Genomic DNA, 16,326 nt, shown 5'->3' with positions numbered 1-16,326 from the left:
TTATGGTAATGATTGTTAGACATTTTAAATCATTTGCTAACCCAGTGGTTTCTCCTAAATGTCTTAAGGCCCAAATTAACTTTATAAACTTATACCCCTTAAAGCTTAAGCAATCATATCCTTAGCTATGGACTATTATTTCCTGGAAGGTTTAAGTTATATCCTCTGTGAAATGGCAATGTCAAGGACATGTCGTACTTGATTTCATTATATAGTAGCCATGCCAGAGACGCTGGTTGTACCTAATGTAAACAGCTCACTAGGCACACGCAGCTGAAACCAACCAAAGATGCAAATTGATGCTGATCAATTTAAATATTAAAATTTTACAGCACTTTGTGAGCTGTTTTGTAAATTAATTAATTTTAAAATGGATGAGGCAGTAACATCGAATTTTAGCTAATTATGTTTAAATTAAATATAAGCATTTAAAATAACCATTTTAATTAAGTACAAAGCTCAGGCAACTAATCATTACAAGTGGAACTGGTAACTTGAGATTTGTCCTTCTGAAACCACTTGTACCACATTCCTAATGAATTCTTTCCTCTACTTAAATGAAAGACTAAATTTATCTCCCCAATGTGGCAGCTAGTAAAAGATAACCCTTTCTGGGGTCATGGTCGTCAATTTGATGTGAATCAGAGGAAAGAAATTTCTTTTACTAAAGTCTCTTAGAGTCAAAACTGGGTTTACTATTTGCTAACCTCTTTCTAACTTGTAATATTTTAGTTCTATAAACACCTACGAAAAACCTCAGTAACTGAACTAGCATTTATTACTGCAAAAGAAAATGGATGCATTTTGTAAAACAAAAAAAAAAATTGTATAGAGGACAGTAAGAAAGAAAAATCTAAATAATAGAGTGATTTTATTTTTTAAAAACATTATATTACAATTTCTTAAATAATGAGAGATAACATGCCAAAAAAATTCATTTCCTAAATTGTGGACATACATGGCCTAAATGTTATATTCATAACAATATATAAATCTGGCTGGTGGCCTGGTGGGCTTGGAGCTATGGCAAAACATCATCCAGATTGATCTTTTGAGCAGTGCCTGTGGCTCAATGGGTAGGGTGCCGGCCCCATATACCGAGGGTGGCAGGTTCAAACCCAGCCCCAGCCAAGCTGCAACAAAAAATAGCTGGGTGTTATGGTGGGCCCCTGTAGTCCGAGCTACTCGGGAGGCTGAGGCAAGAGAATCGCCTAAGCCCAGGACTTAGAGGTTGCTGAGCTGTGACGCCACAGCACTCTACTGGAGGGCGGTAAAGTGAAACTGTCTCTACAAAAAAAAAAGAAAGAATCAGATTTGATCTTTTGCCATAATCAGGCTGGTGTTGCCATTGGAAGACTGTGCAAAAAATGTGACAACAAGTGTGTAATCTGTGACTCCTACGTGTGTCCCTGCACCCTGGTGCTCAGCTGTAATGAGTGTAACTACGGCTCTTACCAGGGGTGCTGTGCGATCTGTGGGGTCCTGGAGTCTCGGATGCCTATTATGGTAAGGAACGCACCATCCAGGAGAAAGATAGAGATGGCCGCCCCAGAATTGTCAACTTGGGGAGCTCTAAGACAGACCTCTTCTATGAACACAAAAAATATGGCTTCAAGAAAAGGTGATTGGTGGGTGACCCCTTCCTCCCCACATCAAGCTGCTGCCAGAAAAGATGCTTCCTACTGCCAGCAGAGCGGGAAGGGAGCCCGGACCATCACCAGCATCGCCGGCTAGGGTCCTGGCACCTTGCCACCCTTCTTTTCCCCTCCCCCAGACACGTTAGGAATGGAAAGGATTCTTCACAGACCACCCTGGCAGACCATGTAGGAGAAAACTGATGAATTAGTTAATTTTTTTCTTGAATTCAAGAAGCAGGGCTCTGCTCTCCACATGGGTAAGTTCTCTCTACACCAAGAGCTTCTAGAAAGGAATACTATTTCAGCCTTCCCTTTGAGGAGCTGACTACAGTGCACGCACAGTGGAAAGCATGTTCTTGCCGCAGCTCTGACGGCCACTGTCCTGGAGGGGTATCCAGAGGTGGGAGCCACCAGAGTGTTAAATGTGGGCATTTGGTCTCCTAATGGTGACCAGGTGGTGCTGCTCACATGCTACTTTCCTTCTGAGAAATCGGAAACCCTGTCTGTTGCTATTATGTTAACAAAGTTGGGGCTTATTTTCTGGGTAAAAAAAAAAAAAATACATATATATATATATATAATATATACCTGGATTTTTTAAAAGAGTCATTAGTTTTCATAGAACAATGGAACTATCATTGAGCATAAATTCTGACACCTTATAAATGTTTACAAATTAAGTGAACAAATTATTGATAGTGTTTATGAAATAATCTTTAATAGGTCCCTCTTTTGAAGCCATTTTGCCTCCCAGAGTGGCTCAGGCTACTTTGGACTGGTCTGGGTCAGGCTGACCTGGGCTACTATGGGAAGGAGGCTGATGAAGACCCTGCAGGTGTGTTGTTATCAAAACCTTGTCAGTGGGGTTGTTTTCGAGACCTTAAAAACAGTGGGCTATTTGAGAATAGTTAATTAAGACCCTAGGAGACTGGCAGGAAGCCGCTGATACTCGTTAAAGAGTATCAGAGGCTGTGCTTTCCATGGCACCTGCACTCACTAGGACAGGCCAGCTTGCTCTGCACATCATTAATAAATATTTTCTTTCTTTCTTTCTTTCTTTCTTTTTTTTTTTTTTTTTTGAGAGTCTCATTTTGTCACTCTCAGTAGAGTGCGGTAATGTCACAGCTTACAGCAACTTCAAACTCTTGAGCTTAAGCGATTTTCCTGCCTCACCCTCCCAAGTAGCTGGGACTACAGGCACCCACCACAACGCCCAGTTATTTTTTTAGAGATAAGGTCTCACTCTGGCTTTGGCTCGGGCTGGTCTTGAACTCTTGAGCTCAGGCAATCCACTTGCCTTGGCCTTGCAGAGTGCTAGGATGACAGACGTTTGTTTTCTTTAAAAAAAAAAAAGTTCCAGGCACACCATGGAACTCAGTCCTAACTGGCCTTAAATTGTCCTCTTAGCCAGCAGAGGTTCTGCTGACTTTTAGATTCTTAACATTTGTCCCAATTCTAAAATACAGGAAAGCAACAGAGAATAGAGAAACACACTGCCTTCAAAGCTATGAGTGGATGCGCGTCAGCTTTATCAGCTACTCAGAATAGATTCAAGCAGAAAGTAAGATAAAAAACGAATGGTTTTAAAATACAATCCCTTGAGCCTAGAAGTTTGAGGTTCCTGTGAGCTAGGCTGTTGTCACTGCGGAGTGACAGAGTATGACTCTGTCTCAGATAAATAAGTACATAAGTTAGCAGTTTGATTCCATGAACTAAATACCTACAATACTGATTGCCACATTTTTCTTCTGATGTAAAAACTGAGCTAATTGAAGGTGTCGCCCTTAAGGAACAAGTTCTACAGGGTAATGAATGTTGAGTGCCCTCTTGAGTTTAGCATTTTAATTATTCATAATTATAATGATTTCTGTTTATTTGAGAACTTCCGAGATAATTCTAGTTTATGAAACAAATTGAGAAGCAGAATGGTTGAGGCTTTATTTTGTTTTGTTCATATGGAGGTCAGCAGGCCTGCGGATATGCCAAGAAATTCTCACACATGATGGAGGGCATCTCACACATGATGGAGTGATAGGTGGGCACAATCGATGTGTGATGTGCCCTGAAATAATAACTGGATGCTCGTTTTTCCACTTGTTCTCTGATTTCTCTAGAACTATGTGGATAGTATTGGGGTTGTGAGTAGGGTGACCAGACGTCCCGCTTTTGGCGGGACAGTCCCAATTTTCAACAATTTGTCTTGTGACCCCCGGCGTTTTAAAAAAGTCCCGATTTTTGGAAAGAATGCACGAATGGGCGGGAGAACAAGAAGGGAATATATGGTTTTCAGCTGCCATGTGGCTATTTCGCCAGGATATGAGTTTTATATCATTTTTATTGATTTTATAATGTTAAACTGTAATAATAACAAATAATTGTTGAGAAGTGATTATTGAGAACTGCTTATCAAAGTTTGCATTGTTGTCAGGCCCCTACCAGAAGCCCGAACCCAAGGCGCTCCTCCCCCATTGATGTCCCACTTTACCAATGTTAAAATCTGGTCACCTTAGTTGTGAGGTGAAAAATTGACAGGAATCAACTGGAAGAATTGAAACTAATTTGTGAAATTTTTTTTAATCGGAAGAGGTATAATAAATTCAGTAGCTATTAGCCAAATGTATAAATTTTTAAGGCCTTTTCTTCTTTTGAAAGAGTACATGTGAATGTGTGTGTATGTGTGTATGTGTGTGTATGTGTGTGTGTGTTTGCTTTGCACTCCAAATGTATTTATTATACATACAATGAACTCAAGTCAAAGATAGATCTCTGGGCCATTTTGGACCAGGATAATCTTTGTATCTACTGTTACTGAATATATATCAATGATAATGATGGGTTTGGTCCCTACAATCTATTTAGATGTCATGCACACTCTTAATAATTAGCCTGAATAGTGATTAAATATTACTTTTTAAAAGGAGTTTTGAAATTGGCGGTTGTATTTTTACCATATTTTTCTACACTTCATCTTAGCCAAAGGTCAAGAAGCAATTCTCCCATCTTTTTCTTTTCTTTTTTTAACCCCTTTAATATAGAACTTTAGTTTTAAAGCCAAACCTCTGTGGCTAGAGAATTACTCAAGTCTTCTGATAGTCTATATTCAACTTCAGAAGAAGCAAGAACTGCTTAACATATTCAGGTGGTAGCAAAGGTACAAATGACTGATGTAGATAATCATCACTGTCAAAGGTTAGTCTGCACATACACAATAGAAATCATTTTTAAAGAGCATAAACTTAATCACTCTCACCTAAAATTCTCAGCCGACAGATCATAAATGAGGTTCTGCTATGCGAGCATTATTTAAAAGCACACGTGGGTAGCTCTCAATTTACAACCCCATCCCTGATCAAGGGGAATTAACAATTACATGTCCCAGGGTAAGCTCAGATGTGATTTCTGCTCTTATTATTAGCACTTTGTTCAATAAAGAGACTGGAAATAGTATGAGGAAAAGAAAAAGAAAATAAGTTTGTCAACCACAATATACTTGTTCTCACAACAAATCGTTAACCACAGATTCTAAGGGACAAGAAAAACAGAAAGACTAATAATTGGAAAATCACTTTGCCTCCATGTCCAACCCCAGGTGGTAACAAGCGGGGAACAAACAAACCAAAAGGACAGCGGGTAGGTGAGGAGAGGCCATGGAATATCCGCCAACAAGATAATTAATCATCGCTGCAATCACTGGACGTGTCTGAATGTAGGTACGTGTACTGAAGACTCTTGGGTGCGCTTGCAATTCATTATCTAACTCTCCCTATTCCTATCCATGCTATACACCTGCCATCCCATCGGTCACAGCTACTCAGGAACCCCTGGAATCCTCCGACAGGCGGTCTTCTCTCCTGTCTTGAACTTTTTTTTTTTTTTAGAGATAAAATCTCACTTTGTTGCCCTCAGTAGAGTGCTATGGCATCATAGCTCACAGCAACCTCCAGCTCTTGGGCTTAGGCAATGCTCTTGCCTCAGCCTCCTAAGTAGCTGGGACTACAGGTGCCCACCATAACACTCAGCTGTTTTTTTGTTGTTGTTGCAGTTTGGCCAGAGCCAGGTTTGAGCCCACCACCCTTGGTATATGCGGCTGGTGCCCTACTCACTGAGCCACAGGAGCCACCCCTGTCTTGAAGTTTTAAAACATTCTACAACAATAGCTTCACGTTGCCGCCTGCTCTCTAATCTCAGTGTCCCCATGTAGAAACCTTCCCCCCCACTGAAAACAAGTTCTTGTTTTCCTGAACACAGAAATCCTTCATCTTTGCTGTCCCTCCTATCTGAAATAACTTTCCTAACTCATCTTTGCTGGTTTTAGTTCCATTAACTCTCCAAGGCCAAAGTCAGGTTCTACCTTCATTAGAAAAACCTTGCTGATTTCTCCATCCCCATTATTTCCCTTCTCCCAGATTTCTATGAAAATGTGTTTACACCCTTCCTTTGAAAATTGTTGGGCAAGTTCCTTATCATGTATTGCTTTTTGATCTGCATATTCGCATGTCTCTGCGTAACAGCTGTTTATTTCTGGAAAAGTCAGGATCTGTTGTGTTCTTGTATAAACCAGGAACCCAAGAGGAGGGGAAACAGGTGTATAATGAGCTGACCTGGTGGAGGGAGCAACGGAGAGGGGATTCAGAGCACAGACGCTGGAGCCAGACTTTCTGAGTTTGAGCTCCTACTCAGCCAATGACTAGTTGAGTGACCTTGGCAAGGTTTTTTGGTGAAACTTTCTGGGCCTTAATTTCTTCATCTCCAAAATAGGGGTGATGTCCATCTCGCGGGTTGTGATTAAATGAGCTGATAAATGAAAAGGGAGTAGAATAGCATTTGATACATATTAAACACTCAAAAATCATTGCCTTCATCACTGTATATACATCACTGTATAATCCAACTCAACTGATTTTTCTCAATAATGCTCTGGAATAGATGGCATTGCCCCATTCTCAAAACAAGGACACTGTGGCAGCTCTGAGAGGTCAAGGTTCTGCCCAACATTGTTCAAGGAGGCAGAATCAGAACTGAATTGTCTGACCTTAAATCCTCTTCATTTCATTGTGAACATTCGCTCACACACAGGTGCCCTGTGACTGATTGTTATTGATAAGGATTAAAATTTTCCCTTCTATTCATATGGTTTTAAACTAAACAATGCTGAAATTTCACAAGGTCTGATATTTTAAAAATGTTTTGAATGTGAAATGCTTTTAGTTGTAAATACATTTTTTGTGAGTGAATCCAAATGAGGAGGGGTCAAAATTACTTTTTTGGGTCTGATTTAGAGGCTAAAATTCAACTCAACCAGTATTTCTGTTTTGAGGCCCTGTAGGAAAAGGAAGAAGAAAATGCCCAGTGACTGTTTCTACCCTAGGTTATTTTACAGTTTATGTGACTCAAGTAATGGAAACACCTAACAGCTTTCCAACATGTCTCTGCTGGAGAACTGAGAGATTGGCCCTTCGGACAACCCTGTCTTCCTCACCCCTGTGATAGCAGGTTGGATGCAGTGTCACTGTCTACAAAAAGGACACTTTTAAATTTGACAGAATATACCATTTTAGAGTAAACTATAAAATGTATGTGAAGTACCTTTAAAATTATCTGATTCTACTTGAAATTATTTTGGAGACTTGACAGAGAGCCCTGATCAACATGGCATTCTAGCCATTCTGCGAATCTCTTTATTGTCTAGGGAATCACCAGCATGTCTGGTTCATCTCACTTGCAAAGTTTCTTGGCTGCTGCTACTTCATTTGTGCACCTGCAGGGCTGAGCACTGTCCTGGGATGTGGTGAATTATCAGTAAGTCCTTGATTAAATTAATTTTGCCACCACACTAATATATGAGGTATACTGTGACCCCCTGGCTTACCCCGAATTCCAGAGTAGCTTCAGAGAGTCTCCGTAGATGTAAGGGAACTAACTGCCTTTGAGTGAAGCATTTCTTAGAGTGAGGATTGGAAAGGCTAACAGTTTTGAACTCTTAACCTTATTCTAGGATTTTTACTTTCCACACATCATTTCATTTAATCCTCAAAATAACTCTGAGAAGTAGGCATTGCTCTCCTCATTTACCAACAAGGAAGCTAAAATTCAGAGTGTTTAATTAACATATTTAAAAATTGCACAGCTGGTGAAAAAGAATTTGCAGTACGAGTTTAATCCAAAGACCAAACCAACGATGTGGTAATAATGGGAATGAAATGAGGCCTGGATTCATGATCCTGAGGCAGGTGCACTCCTAGGACACTAACTTCAAGTGACCTCAGGCCTGTCACATAACCTCCTCATGCCTTGGTGTCTTCATCTCACAGGACGTTTCCATGAAGACAAAAATACTGTATTTGTAAAATGGCTTTAAAGTGATCAGAGATGCTGTGAACATAAATGATAGTATGAGTCTGGTAAATATAAGCATTGAAACCCATTTTAAAACATGATATAACATGTAGGTGTAATGGCCGTACTCACCCAAGGACTGGATATGGGACAAAACCTCAGACATCAGCACTTTTGTATATAGAGCCACTGCCTTGTTCAGGGGTTGTTCCTACAAAAGATACTCACACAGCACATTAAGAGTGATACTATTCATGCAGACATGGGTTTAACAAGAAGTGTGCTCCGCCCAGAGACCCTGAAACACCCTCACTGGGATCCAGCCTGCTGCTTCTTGAAACAATCTCCTTAACAGTTTTTCAAGGGAATTAATGACACTTCAGGTTGTGGCTGATGACTGGTTTTGACCTTGTGGATGGGTGAAGGGAAGTAAATGTGTTTGATGAGTTATTAAGCACATGCTTCAGTTATTGTGAGAGTAGAAACAGCTCAGTCTTATACAACTGTGAGATGTTTTCTATTTCTTAGCACTTAATTACCTTCCTACTGAGTTTAGATAGTAAGTCATTAATCTCAGGATATGACACGGTGTGTTTATTTACATTTAAGAAAGTAACCCACATTTCTTTTTCTTTTGTTTACTAATGTAAACTTATTTCAAACACTCCCTACTAAACTTTTTTTAAAAATTGTATTTTAGGCTCGGTGCCTATAGCTCAACCCGCTAAGGCGCCAGCCACGTACACCTAAGGTGGCAGGTTCGAATCCCCAGCCCGGACCCGCCAAACAACAATGATGGCTGTAACCAAAAAATAGCCAGGCATTGTGGCGGGTGCCTGTGATCCCAGCTACTTGGGAGGCAGAGGCAGGAGACTCGCTTGAGCCCAGGAGTTGGAGGTTGCTGTGAGCTGTAATGCCACGGCACTCTACCCAGGGGGACAGCTTGAGGCTCTGTCTCAAAAAAAAAAAATTGTATTTTAGCCTGAATACAAACAGGTAGCTTAGCTCAGATGTTAAACAGCATTTTAGGAGTCAAAAAGAAGTTAAGAAACCTGGGCAGTATCTATGGCTCAAGGAGTAGGGCGCCAGCCCCATATACGGAGGTGGGTGGGTTCAAACCCAGCCCTGGCCAAAAAAAAAAAAGTGAAGAAACCACTTTTATATATCATTTGCCAGCGCCTACCTGGAGGAGGCCTCTGCTTCCAAGATCTACGGCTGAGATGGAGAATCTATGATCAACTGCTCAATTTCATCTGGCCAATTTCAACTGTCAACTATTTCTAAAAATATAGGTTCGTGACAATAATACATTTGACTTTTTGTAATAGCCTTCTTAGTATTTGCAGTTTATCGTTATTGTTAATTATTAAGCATTTTGATTGTGAGGCTATTGGTTGCAGTAATATAGCAACAAACAGCTAATTTGGGATATAGTCTTCAGTTTTAAAAGTATTTTGTAAACTGTAAGTCACTATATAGATATTATTTCTAATAATTAAACATAAGCCTGCCAGAGAGTGAAACATAATAGGGAAAAAGTCCTACCTTTTTTATTTAGAAAGTATTGATGACTGTGTGTTTTTCAATACATAACGGGGTATCTGTGAGAAAACTCATAAGAATTGCCATAATATCTGGCATTCATAGAGTGCCTGCTCCATGCTAGACACTTTAAAATAGACCATTCTTAATCAGCTTGCAAGTAGATTTTTTAATCATCTTATACAAGTGAAGAAGTTGGGGCTCAGATAGGTTAATTCACAGGTAAACTAATAAATGATACAGCCACAATTCAAACTCGGATCTTCTAGGCCCCTCTGCCCATACTCTTCAACTATCAGGCCAGGAGGTAATGAGTGAAAAAGAAAAGCTCTCAAACACAAACTGTAGTAATCGATACCACTTATGAACGTGTGTGCTGGGTGCTAGGTTGGGTGCACTAGGGAACGTAAATTCACATCTTGATAAATAGCTCGATCATGTTCATTCATCCCAGGCCTTTTGAATGAGTTGGAAATTAATAATCCCATTTGCCTTAGGAGAAATTTAAGGTTCAAAAATATTGGGAAACTGACGCAAGACGGCACACCTGCTAAGGAGCAGAACCAAGTTGCCAATGCAGGTCTTTGCAAGTTACAAAGTCCATGTTCTTTCTATTAGTGACTAGCATAAGGTAAAGTATATGTCTGATTTATAAACTAAACACTCTCTGAACTACTACGTGTTTACTTTTTTGCTTTTAAATTTAAAAACTGAGTAGTAGAGAGATTTCAGAACATTAACATTCGTTCAATCGATATGCACCAGTTTGTGTTTATTCTAATACTGCCTAGGTTGACTTTTTTTTTTGAGACAGAGCCTCAAGCTATCCCCCTGGGTAGAATGCCGTGGCTTTCAGCTTACAGCAACCTCCAACTCCTGGCCTCAAGCGAGTCTCCTGCCTCAGCCTCCCAAGTAGCTGGGACCACAGGCACCCACCACAACGCCTGGTTATTTTTTGGTTGCAGCCGTCATTGCTTGGCGGATCCGGGCTGGATTCGAACCTGCCACCTTAGGTGTATGTGGCTGGCACCTTAGCCACTTGAGCCACAGGCGCCGAGCCGCTAGGTTGACTTTAAAGTTAGATTTTTCTCATTATAGGTCCTCTGTGCTTAGCTTATATTTCATAGTCAAGAATTTTACTAAAAACTTCAAAACAAAAGCCAAATGTATTAAACTGAGGAAAACTACCTCACATACATAAGTTGCTATTCTGAAATACCACAAGTTAGTAACAAACACCACTGAATAGGTTTCCTCCTAATCATATACAAGCCTAGGGCAGCATTTGTGAAACAAGTGTCTATTGATTACCAGCTATTTCATAACTCTCTGCTGGGGACACTGGGCTATAGTAAGAACTCAAACCCCCAGCCCTAAAAGAGCTTTACAAATCAATTAGGGAGAAGATAATGGAACCATTAACCAACAGAAGCCAAAGTTGTGTAATTATAGTGATTATGAAATAAATCATGCTTTAAAAAAAGAGTGCTTCAACTTCATGGCTGGAGGTGTCGACTAGAGGCTGAATAGTCAAAAAGGCATCATAGAGGGAAGGCAAGTGGGTTGGCGGAAAGGATGGACAGCACTGGCCAGGCCATCACACATTGTAGAGGTAGCCAGGCAGCAAATTCATACGTGGTCCTGAAGGTGTACGCAGGGGGACTGAAGCAGGAAAGCTGGGTAAAGGAGGTGAGGCCGGGAGACCCAAAGGCCTTGGTTCTAGGTGGGGAGTCTGGCCTTTGGCTCCAGGTGATGGGGAATCATTGCCCATTTTTGAGCAGGGGAAGGATGTAATTAAAACTTTTCTTTAAAAAAAGATCAATTTTGGGCGGCACCTGTGGCTCAAGGAGTAGGGCGTCAGCCCCATATGCTGGAGGTGGCAGGTTCAAACCCAACCTCAGCCAACAACTGCAAAAAAAAAAAAAAAAGAAAAAAGATCAATTTGGCAGAAGTAGGCAGGATGGATTGTTGAGAATAGAACATAAGTAAAGAAACATCTGCAATAATTCAGGCATGAGGTGATGAGGTTCTGGACAAAAGTGACAGCATGAACAGAAGGGAAGAAATAAATATCAGCAATGACTCAGAGGAAGACATAACAGAAGCTGGTGACTAAGGATCGGAGGGGAAGACACAAACTCACTAACTTTACATTCAGTTTGAGAACTTTTAGAATTTACAAAGTACATAGAGTTCATGAGACATTGTAAATAATACTTCTGGTCCCCAATGCCACTGGATTCAGGAAAGACCTTGTTTTTACTCAATGTAGCATTTGTTTCGGCAAAATACACAGGGAACCCCATCATTTTAAGAAATCATACATTGTAGTATAAAAACCACTGAGAGGATAATTTTATCTTTGTGTCAAAATAATAATGGTAATAACTTCAGTTACAGGATGTCAGCACAATTAGATGAACATTCAGCTAAATCATGATGTTTCATTTACCTTCAAATTTTTAATTTATTAATTTAGCTATTATTATATTTTCTACCAAATTGAATTTTAAGACTGTGGATTAAGTCTAAAGTATATTATTTTACAAAAACATCAACATCTTCAGCAGTTTGGGTTTTTTTACTAACTTCTTCTCAGGATTAATTCCATTAGCTTCAAATGTATAATATTTACTTTACAGATGGAAAAATGGAAACACAGGTAAAATGAATTAATGATTTATCCAGGGCTGGGAGCTTCGTGAGAGCTCAAGAATGTTTCTTTCCTGTGGACCCAAAAGGCTAGATAAAATAGGATTTGAAAGCAAGCAATTTCTTTTTAGTTTCTATGTTTATGAAAAATATTGTGTGCCAGGCAAGTGTAACTTTCTTCCTCAACACGCAAACACTGATTGCATTACTATGATATAATACGCATCTATATGTATGTATCAGTTATTTCAGAAAGCAAGTGTCATTTTAGTACTTAGATCTGTTTCCAATGCATCAGGTAAAACATATCGTGGATTCTAATATTAATTCACTCACCACTTAGCATTGTTAAAAATATTTATGATCTAGTATAGAGCAAAACATCTTGTTATCCATTTTCCCAAGCTCTGATATGAAAGCATTCTTTAGCTATTTCCTAAGGAAGAATGTTGTCCAAGTTTGATGGTAATTTATGTTGTCAGTCCATTAAGTTGATTTTATGGCAGCCAACAAGACTATTGTCCATTTATGAGAAACCCAAGGACCACTCTAGGTCTCGGTGAGGCCGTTTGATACCTGCCCTCTCATAGGGCTGACCTTGAGGGGAGTTGAGTTTGGTAATTTATGGCAAGCACCATCTAGGAAGACCCATTTGCAAGATTCACTGTCATTTAGTGCTAAATGATCATTGCTGAGTCCAGAGACAATCTGAGTCCCTGACAGAGCAATCCCATAAAAAATATTGCCTACCCACCCAGGTGTCCTTTCCAATTATCTGGAGTAGAAATTAATACTTTTAAAAGCTGCTAGTTTTTGAAAGGTTATTACAATTTATTCCAGCGGTTTCTTTTGCACAATGATGAATTAGTTTATTACGCCATTATTTTCCTTGTCAGCTTTTTAGAAGATTGAACCATAATGTTGAAACATTAGTGTGAATGGCAAACATACTATTTTACAGCTGAGTAATATATTTCTTTGAGAAAAATGTGCTCAGTTTTTAATAACAGGTAATTTTATGTTTATGTTCCCTAATGCTGTTGTCAGGTATTATTTATTTCTGTTTGGTGAGAACCCAAGAACTTTCTTTTAAAATGTTAATGGTGGTTTAGACAGATTTTAGAGTCACAGTAAAAATATATTACGGAAAAGTAGAAAATATAAATTTTAAGTGTTTTTCCCTGAAAGCTAATGTTTTCTAAGGTTTTCAAGACACTAATTTAATATATAGTTACTCCAGGGAGAATAATACTTTTGTCTTACTATTTTCTCTAAATGTAGCTTGGGGGTGATTTGTAGTCATTTTTCTAAAGTCTTAATGACTGTCCCATTTTTCTTTAATGCAACTTTTTTATCTTAAACGATTCGTGTGGCTTCGTAATTCGTTTGGAGTATTTTGTGAAATAATATTAATTAGCACTTTGCTAGAGTTTTTTCATAGTCAAAGTTGTCTATTATATATGCACTAACATCGTAAGAAAAAATAAATAATATTCTATTTAGCCAGGTATATAAAAAAAAATCATTGTATCTCCATGTGACAAACATTGATTAGGAAGGTTTTAAAGAAAACTCAATGCACGCTATTCATTCCTGTAGCAAAAATGTTTGAATGCCTATTACACATCAGGCTTCATACAACTGTGTGGAGTTGGAATGTATCCATGGCAACATTTTAAAAATTTAAGCTTTTTATTTCTGTTATAATTAATTTTATCCCTACAAGTTTTTTTTTAAAGTAATAAGACAACTTGACAAAATTCTGACTCTTGCATAAACAGAGCATGGAAGCAAATTCACTGAACAATTTAGAAGTTTTCTTTCCCGACTTCCAATCCTACAAGTGCTTGCCAAAGGCAATATTGTGTTTTGTTTTTTCATCAAACATTTTTGTTTCTTGAGCAAATGTTTTCGACATGGAAGTATTTGTTTTTGTTGATATGAGTAAAGCAAATGTTAGTTTTAGCAGAATTAAGATTCAAATCCTTCCATAATTTGTTTCCCATTATGCCAGAAAATTTCTTGATAATATATTAGACTTATGAAGTGAATATCAAGGTTTCTTTTCTTGTGGGGGACAGAAGGGTTAAAGCTTTTATTCAGATAGAACATACACACAGAAGAATGAACGTATCTTAAGAATATAGCTCACTGGACTTTCACAAACTTAGGACACCTGGCAAAGTAGCACCGATCAAGAAACAGACATCACAAGCCTCCCACCCAACATTCCTCGATTCCCCTCCAGCTGGTACCTCCCAGCCCTGGTAAGCACATTCTTCACTTATGACATCAGTGATCCGATTAGGCTGGGGGGTGAACTTTATGTAAATAGAAGCGTAACTTCTTTTGCTTGGCATAGTGATTTCAAGATTCATTCATGTGGTTGTGGACAGTTGTACTTGTTCTCATGCTGCGTGGTATATCCCATTGTTTAAATGTATCTTATTTTATTTACTAGTAATGTCCTACTGTGAATGATCACTGGGTGGATTCTAGTTCGGGGCTGGTGCAAAAAATGCTGCTACATGCATTATCATATGTGTCTTTGACTGAAATAGCAACCATTTCTGCGGGGTTTATTCCTCCAAGTGGAGTGGCTGGGTCACAGGGTAGATACAGATTCAGCTTTCATAGAGACGGCCAGCCAGTTTTCATGAATCTGGGTAATCTCTTCCAGTTACTAGTTATATTGCTTTGGGCTTCAGGCTTAGAAATAACTGGGAAGCGCTGAGTAAATAATTTCTAGATTTCTCCCAGGCTTAGAATTCTGTAATTTAGTACTTGTTTACAGTGAAGAGTATGGGCTTAGATGTCAACAAAAGGCTGTTTGGTTTTCCATTATATTTCTCCATTTGCATTTGCATCTGGATTTGACTGTTAATGACCTTGAGCATTCATATTGTTATACTAAATAATGAAATTACAGTATCTGATGTAGAATTGCTGGAAAGTTTTTCAGTTTGCCCAATCGTATGCTGGTGGTAATAACTAGGCACCAGTATTTTTACTAGAGCAGAGCGGGGATTTTGTGTATATTGCCCTCGTGGTATTTTGCAAAGAACAAGTCCTCAATTCATTTTTTGGCGAACACATTGATCTATTTTGCTGAATAGTTTTTTATGTGCTTTGGAGATTGCATAGAATCCTGGCTCTGCTAGTGGACTTTGGCCAAATTATTCATCTCCCTTAGCCTGATTTTTGTCATCTGTTACCTGGGGAAAATAATAGTTCCTGCCTCATAGGCCACTCTTGGAGCAAAATGAAATAACACACATGAAGCACTTCACACATTTCATAATAAAAAATAAAGTCTACCCATGATAAATACTCAATGAATGGATGGTGGTACTGTTGTTGTTCAGTTTTAAGTTGAATATTCTTTCAACCTCTGTCTAAAGATATTAATAGTAAAGGTTCTGCTGCTCACAATTGAGAGAAAGGCAGACATATTATCAAGCCAATTAGAACTTAACCACTAGATTTTATTCTTCCTTTCATTAATTTTTTCTGTAAATACATATTGAGTACTTGCTACATGATTTGCACCAAGTAAGATGCAGGGATTCCACCTCAGACAGTTCAGACCCACCCTGGAGCATACAGTGCTGTTGAGGCTGACACGTCCATGGGCAGTTCCAGTGCAGTGGGACAGGGAAGGTCTGGACACTGGGGGTGTGAGCAAGAGAGGCATAAAGACTTCCTGCAACCAGTGACAGCTCAGTTGATTACGGATGGATGTGCAGGAGGTGTCAGAGAAGAAAGGGGTAAGAATCAGGGACATGAATGCACCAGGCAGAAGACACAGCATTAGAGGATGTGAAGATGTTCAGAAAGCCTGAAGCTTAGAAGATGGGGGATAGGGGAAAGAAAAGGAAAAGTATCAGGAAGAAAGAGGTAAGGCGAAAAAGGCAGGAGGGACCACTCCAGTAAGGCCCTCGAGACTGGACTTGTGGATTTTTTACTTTATCCTGGGAGTAAGTAGAAGCCATTGAATGATTTTATTATTTTGAATTTTTTTAAGGTATGGCTGACAAATAAAACTTTGTATGTACACGTATTTTCGGTGTACGCTGTGATGTTTTGATATGTGTACCTCACGTACATATTGGTATTTTTTTGGTCACAAGAACATGTCAGGTCTACTCTCTTAGCAATT

The 16,326-nt window shown here is 39.1% G+C and overlaps 1 protein-coding gene and 1 pseudogene across 1 annotated transcript in view; both read left to right on the top strand.

Moving 5' to 3' along the window:
* Positions 1 to 1,023: 1,023 nt before the first annotated feature.
* Positions 1,024 to 1,625, top strand: LOC100958108 (annotated as a pseudogene).
* Positions 1,626 to 5,247: 3,622 nt separating this feature from the next.
* Positions 5,248 to 16,326, top strand: part of HS3ST5 (heparan sulfate-glucosamine 3-sulfotransferase 5) — a 116,170-nt gene continuing 105,091 nt past the window's right edge. The window contains exon 1 of the mRNA XM_003781603.2: positions 5,248 to 5,347. The gene's annotated coding sequence lies outside the window, so the exon portion shown is untranslated. The remainder of the gene's footprint in view (positions 5,348 to 16,326) is intronic.

Source organism: Otolemur garnettii, unplaced genomic scaffold (assembly GCF_000181295.1).
Source record: "Otolemur garnettii isolate 467f Iridium unplaced genomic scaffold, OtoGar3 scaffold00002, whole genome shotgun sequence".
Taxonomy (NCBI): Eukaryota; Metazoa; Chordata; class Mammalia; order Primates; family Galagidae; genus Otolemur; species Otolemur garnettii.
This window is presented reverse-complemented; position numbering and strand designations above follow the sequence as displayed.